The sequence below is a fragment of the Oncorhynchus keta genome, unplaced genomic scaffold (genome assembly GCF_023373465.1).
Source record: "Oncorhynchus keta strain PuntledgeMale-10-30-2019 unplaced genomic scaffold, Oket_V2 Un_contig_149_pilon_pilon, whole genome shotgun sequence".
Lineage (NCBI taxonomy): Eukaryota > Metazoa > Chordata > Actinopteri > Salmoniformes > Salmonidae > Oncorhynchus > Oncorhynchus keta.
In genome coordinates, this window is record NW_026279071.1 from 33565 (window position 1) to 41206 (window position 7642).

The window sequence follows — 7642 nt, forward strand, 5'->3', positions numbered from 1 at the left end:
ATGGAGAGAGAGGAGAGAGAGACATGGAGGGAGAGAGAGACATGGAGGGAGAGAGAGAGACATGGAGGGAGAGAGGGGAGAGACATGGAGGGAGAGAGAGAGAGACATGGAGGAGAGAGACATGGAGGGAGAGAGAGACATGGAGGGAGAGAGGAGAGAGACATGGGAGGAGAGAGACATGAGAGGATGGAGAGAGAGAGAGACATGGAGGGAGAGGGAGGAGACATGGAGGGAGAGGGAGAGAGACATGGAGGGAGAGAGAGAGACATGGGAGAGGGAGAGAGACATGGAGGGAGGGAGAGAGACATGGAGGGAGAGGGAGAGAGACATGGAGGGAGAGGGAGAGAGACATGGAGGGAGAGGAGGAGACATGGAGGGAGAGAGAGACATGGAGGGAGAGGGGAGAGACATGGAGGGGAGAGGGAGAGAGACATGGAGGAGAGGGAGAGAGACATGGAGGAGAGAGAGACATGGAGGGAGAGGGAGAGAGACATGGAGGGAGAGGGAGAGGAGATGGAGGAGACATGGAGGAGAGAGACATGGAGGGAGAGGAGAGAGACATGGAGGGAGAGAGAGATGGAGGGGAGAGAGACATGGAGAGAGACATGGAGGGAGAGGAGAGAGACATGGAGGGAGGGAGAGAGACATGGAGACATGGAGAGAGGGAGAGAGACATGGAGGGAGAGGGAGAGAGAGACAGAGAGAGAGACATGGAGGGAGAGGGAGGGAGACATGGAGGGAGAGGGAGAGACATGGAGGGAGAGGGAGAGACATGGAGGGAGGAGGGAGAGACATGGAGAGGAGAGAGGGAGATAAATGGATGGAGGGAGAGAGAGACATGGCGGGAGGGGAGAGAGAGACATGGAGGGAGAGACATGGGAGGGAGAGGGAGAGAGACATGGGAGGAGACATGGAGGGAGAGAGAGACATGGAGGGGAGAGACATGGAGGAGGGAGAGACATGGAGGAGGAGAGGGAGAGAGACATGGAGGGAGAGGAGAGAGAGACATGGAGGAGAGACATGGAGGAGAGAGGGAGAGACATGGAGGGAGAGGGAGAGAGACATGGAGGAGAGGAGAGACATGGAGGGAGAGGGAGGGAGAGAGACATGGAGGAGAGAGGGAGAGGGAGAGACATGGAGGGGAGAGGGAGAGAGACATGGAGGGAGAGAGACATGGAGGGAGAGGGAGAGAGACATGGAGAGAGACATGGAGGGAGAGGGAGAGAGACATGGAGGGAGAGAGGGAGAGAGAGAGACATGGAGGGAGAGACATGGAGGAGAGAGAGGAGACATGGAGGAGGGAGAGGGAGAGAGACATGGAGGGAGAGAGAGACATGGATGGAGAGAGAGACATGGAGGAGAGGGAGAGAGACATGGAGGGAGAGGGAGAGACATGGAGGGAGAGACATGGGAGAGAGAGACATGGAGGAGAGAGGGAGATGGAGGGAGAGGAGAGACATGGAGGGAGAGGGGAGAGAGACATGGAGGGAGAGAGGAGATAGAGACATGGAGGGAGAGGGAGAGACATGGAGGAGAGGGGAGAGACATGGAGGGACAGAGGGAGAGAGACATGGAGGGAGAGGGAGAGAGACATGGAGGAGAGGGGAGAGACATGGAGGGAGAGAGAGACATGGAGGGAGAGGGAGAGACATGGAGGGAGGAGAGACATGGAGAGAGACATGGAGGGAGAGGGGGAGAGACATGGAGGGAGAGAGACATGGAGGAGAGGGAGAGACATGGACATGGAGGAGACATGGGAGAGAGACATGGAGGGAGAGAGAGACATGGAGGGGAGAGGGAGAGAGACATGGAGGAGGGAGAGACAGACATGGAGACATGGGAGAGAGAGGGAGACATGGAGGGAGAGGAGAGACATGGAGGAGAGGGAGAGAGACATGGAGGGAGAGGGAGAGACATGGAGGGAGAGAGAGAGAGAGACATGGAGGGAGAGGGGAGAGAGACATGGAGGAGAGAGGGAGAGAGACATGGAGGGAGAGGGAGAGACATGGAGAGACATGGAGGGGAGAGGGAGAGAGACATGGAGGGAGAGGGGAGAGACATGGAGGAGAGGAGAGAGACATGGAGGGGAGAGAGGGAGAGAGACATGGAGGAGAGGAGAGAGACATGGAGGAGAGGAGGGAGAGACATGGAGGGAGAGGGAGAGAGACATGGAGGGAGAGGAGAGAGACATGGGAGGGGAGAGGGAGAGAGACATGGAGGAGAGGGAGAGAGACATGGAGGAGAGAGGGGAGAGACATGGAGGGAGAGAGGGAGAGAGACATGGAGGGAGAGGGAGAGAGACATGGAGGGGGAGGGAGAGAGACATGGAGGGAGAGGAGAGAGACATGGAGGGAGAGAGAGACATGGAGAGAGACATGGAGGGAGAGGGAGAGAGACATGGAGGGAGAGGAGAGAGAGACATGGGAGAGAGGAGGAGAGAGACATGGAGGGAGAGGGAGAGAGACATGGAGAGGGAGACAGAGAGAGACATGGAGGGAGAGGGGAGAGAGACATGGAGGGAGAGGGAAGAGACATGGAGAGAGAGGGAGAGACATGGAGGGAGAGGGAGAGAGACATGGAGAGGAGAGACATGGAGGAGGAGAGAGACATGGAGGGAGAGGGATAGAGAGACATGGAGGAGAGAGAGAGAAATGGAGTGAGAGGGAGAGAGACATGGAGGAGAGAGAGAGACATGGAGAGAGACATGGAGGGAGAGGGGGAGACATGGAGGGAGACATGGAGAGAGACATGGAGGGAGAGGGAGAGACATGGAGGAGAGGGGAGAGAGACATGGAGGGAGGAGAGGGAGAGAGACATGGAGGGAGAGGAGGGAGACATGGAGGGAGAGAGACATGGAGGGAGAGAGACATGGAGGGAGAGAGGAGAGAGACATGGAGGGAGATGGGGAAGAACATGGGGAGAGAGACATGGAGAGGGAGGGACATGGAGGATAGAGAGAGAGACATGGAGGGGAGAGACATGGAGGGAGAGGACATGGACATGGAGAGACATGGAGGGACATGGAGGGAGAGAGACATGGAGTGAGAGGGAGACATGGAGGGACATGGAGAGAGACATGGAGAGGACATGGAGGGGAGGGGAGAGACATGGAGGAGAGATGGAGAGAGAGACATGGAGGGAGAGGGAGACATGGAGGGAGAGAGGAGAGAGAGACATGGAGGGAGGGAGAGACATGGAGAGAGACATGTGAGGGATAGAGACATGGAGGGGAGAGGGAGATAAATGGAGAGAGAGGGAGAGAGACATGGAGGGAGAGACATGGAGAGAGACATGGAGGGAGAGGGAGGAGACATGGAGGGAGAGGAGAGAGAAATGGAGAGAGACATGGAGGGAGAGGAGAGAGACATGGATGAGAGAGAGACATGGAGGGAGAGAGACATGGAGGGAGAGGAGAGAGACATGGAGGGAGAGACATGGAGGGAGAGAGACATGGAGAGACATGGAGAGAGGGAGAGAGAGACATGGAGGAGAGGAGAGACATGGAGGAGAGAGGGAGAGAGACATGGAGGAGAGGAGAGAGACATGGAGGGAGAGGGAGAGACATGGAGGGAGAGAGGAGAGAGAGACATGGAGGGAGAGGGAGAGAGACATGGAGGGAGAGGAAGACATGGAGGGAGAGACATGGAGAGAGACATGGAGGGAGAGGGAGAGGAGACAGACATGGAGGGAGAGAGGGAGACAGAGACATGGAGGAGACATGGAGGAGAGGAGAGAGACATGGAGGGAGAGGGAGAGACATGGAGAGAGACATGGAGGGAGAGGGAGAGACATGGAGAGAGGGAGAGAGAAATGGAGAGAGACATGGAGGAGAGAGGGAGAGAGACATGGATGAGAGAGAGACATGGAGGGAGAGAGAGACATGGAGAGAGAGAGAGGGAGAGAGAGACATGGAGGGAGAGGAGAGAGACATGGAGAGAGACATGGAGGGAGAGAGAGACATGGAGGGAGAGAGACATGGAGGGAGAGGAGAGAGACATGGAGGGAGAGAGGAGAGAGACATGGAGGGAGAGGGAGAGAGACATGGAGGGAGAGGGAGAGAGACATGGAGGGAGAGGAGAGAGACATGGAGGGAGAGGAGAGACATGGAGGAGAGAGGGAGAGACATGGAGGGAGAGGGAGAGAGACATGGAGGGGAGAGGGGAGAGAAATGGAGGAGAGAGACATGGAGGAGAGAGAGACATGGAGAGAGACAGAGGGGAGGAGGAGACATGGAGGGAGAGGGAGAGAGACATGAGGGAGAGACATGGAGGGAGAGGGAGAGACATGGAGGGAGAGAGGAGAGAGACATGGAGGGAGAGGAGAGGGAGACATGGAGGGAGAGGGAGAGAGACATGGATAGAGGGAGAGACATGGAGGAGAGAGTAAAGTGAGAGAGACATGGAGGGAGAGGGAGAGAGACATGGCGGGAGAGGGAGAGACATGGAGAGAGACATGGAGAGAGGGAGAGAGACATGGAGGGAGAGAGGGAGAGAGACATGGAGGGAGAGGAGAGAGACATGGAGGGAGAGAGGGAGAGAGAGACATGGAGGGAGAGGGAGAGAGACATGGAGGGAGAGACATGGAGGGAGGGAGAGAGACATGGAGGGAGAGGAGAGAGACATGGAGGGAGAGGGAGAGACATGGAGAGGAGAGAGGAGAGAGACATGGAGGGAGAGGGAGAGAGACATGGAGGGAGAGGAGAGAGACATGGAGGGAGAGAGAGAGACATGGAGGGAGGAGAGGGACATGGAGAGGAGACATGGAGGAGGGAGAGACATGGAGGGAGAGGATGGGGAGAGAGAGACATGGAGGGGAGAGAGGAGAGAGAGACATGGAGGGAGAGGAGAGAGACATGGAGAGGGAGAGACATGGAGAGAGAGACATGAGAGGAGAGAGGGAGGAGACATGGAGGGAGAGGGAGAGAGACATGGAGGGAGAGGGAGAGACATGGATAGGAGAGAGACATGGAGAGAGAGAGAGGAGAGAGAGACATGGAGGAGAGGAGAGGGAGACATGGAGGAGAGGGACATGGAGGAGAGGGAGAGAGACATGGAGGGAGAGGGAGAGACATGGAGGAGAGAGGGAGAGAGACATGGAGGAGAGGGAGAGAGAGACATGGAGGGGAGAGGGAGAGGAACATGGAGTGAGAGGGAGGGAGACATGGAGGGAGAGGGAGAGAGACATGGAGGGAGAGGGGAGAGACATGGAGGGAGAGGGAGAGACATGGAGGGAGAGAGGGAGGAGAGAGACATGGAGGGAGAGAGGGGAGAGAAATGGATGAGAGGAGAGACATGGAGGGAGAGGAGAGACATGGAGAGACATGGAGGGAGAGAGACATGGAGGGAGAGGGAGAGAGAGACATGGAGAGAGGAGAGGAGGAGACATGGAGGAGAGGGAGAGAGACATGGAGGGAGAGTGGGAGAGACATGGAGGGAGAGGGTGAGGGATAGAGACATGGAGGGAGAGAGGGAGATAAATGGAGTAAGAGGAGAGAGACATGGAGGAGAGGAGAGACATGGAGAGACATGGAGGGAGAGGGAGAGAGACATGGAGGGAGAGGGAGAGAGAGAATGGAGAGAGAGAGACATGGATGGAGAAGTGGAGAGAGAGACATGGAGGAGAGAGAGACATGGAGGGAGAGAGACATGGAGGTCATAGAGAGAGGGAGACATGGAGACATGGAGGGAGAGAGGGAGAGGACATGGACAGAGACATGGACTGAGAGGGAGAGAGACATGGAGGGAGAGGGAGAGAGACATGGAGGAGAGGGAGAGACATGGAGGAGAGAGGAGAGAGACATGGACTGGGAGAGAGGGAGAGAGACATGGAGGAGAGAAGGGTGTTCTCCCGAGACATAGTGGAGGAGAGGGAGAGAGACATGGAGGGAGAGGACCACAGAGTATGAAATGGAGGGAGATAGGAGAGAGACATGGAGGGAGAGGGAGAGAGACATGGAGGAGGGGAGAGAGAACTGAGAGGGAGAGAGACATGGAGTAGAGACTGTGTGAGAGTGAGAGGACCACACAGTAGACATGGAGGAGTCACAGGTGAGAGGAGAGACATGGAGCTTAATGAACTGGTGAGGGGAGAGGAGACATGGATGGAGAGGAACTGTGTGAGAGAAATGAGAGGACCAGAGAGATGACATGGATGGAGAGGGAGAGACCAGACATGGATGGTAATGAGAGAGAGACATGGAGGGAGAGAGAGACATGGAGTGGAGAGAGACAGGAGAGAGAGACATGGAGGAGAGGGACAGTATGACATGGACTGTGGAGAGACATGGAGGGAGAGAGGGAGAGAGACATGGAGGAGAGGAGAGGAGACATGTAGATGAACTGTGGGAGAGACATGGAGGGAGTAGAGGAGAACTGTGTGACATGGAGGAGAGAGGGAGAGAGACATGGAGGGAGAGGAGAGAGACACAGATGTAGAGAACTGTGGAGACATGGAGGGAGAGGGAGAGAGACATGGAGGGAGAGAGAGAGAGACATGGAGGGAGAGGGAGAGAGACATGGAGGGAGAGAGGGAGAGAAATGGAGGGAGACTGGGAGAGAGACATGGAGGGAGAGGAAGAACATGGAGAGTGAGAGACATGGAGGTAATGGAGGGAGACATGGAGGGAGAGGGAGAGGTGAGAGACATGGAGGACCACACAGATGGAGAGAACATGTGAGGGAGAGGAGATGGATGAGAGACATGGAGGAGAGTATGTAGCTTAATGAACATGGTGAGAGTCATAGGAGAGGACCAGACATGGAGGGAGAACTGTGGAGAGAGACATGGAGGAAGACAGTATGGGAGAGAGACATAGAGAGGGAGACATGGATGAGAGACTGTGAGACATGAGGAGGACCAGACAGAGACATGGAGGGAGAGGAGAGGACCACACATGGAGAACATGGAGAGGGAGAGAGAGAGAGACATGAGGGAGAGAGACTGTGTGGAGACATGGAGGAGACAGAGAGACATGGACTGAGAGGGAGAGAGACATGGAGGGAGCTTAAGGGAACTGTGTGACATGGAGTGAGAGGACCAGACAGTAGAGAGAATGAACTGTGTGTTCTCCCGAGAGGAGAGGACCACACAGTATGTAGCTTAATGAATGTGAGTCAAAGTGAGAGGACCACACAGTATGTAGCTTAATGAACTGTGTGTTCTCCCGAGTCATAGTGAGAGGACCACACAGTATGTAGCTTAATGAACTGTGTGTTCTCCCGAGTCAAGTGAGAGGACCACACAGTATGTAGTCTTAATGAACTGTGTGTTCTCCCGAGTCATAGTGAGAGGACCACACAGTATGTAGCTTAATGAACTGTGTGTTCTCCCGAGTCATAGTGAGAGGACCACACAGTATGTAGCTTAATGAACTGTGTGTTCTCCCGAGTCATATGTGAGAGGACCACACAGTATGTAGCTTAATGAACTGTGTGTTCTCCCGAGTCATAGTGAGAGGACCACACAGTATGTAGCTTAATGAACTGTGTGTTCTCCCGAGTCATAGTGAGAGGACCACACAGTATGTAGCTTAATGAACTGTGTGTTCTCCCGAGTCATAGTGAGAGGACCACACAGTATGTAGCTTAATGAACTGTGTGTTCTCCCGAGTCATAGTGAGAGGACCACACAGTATGTAGCTTAA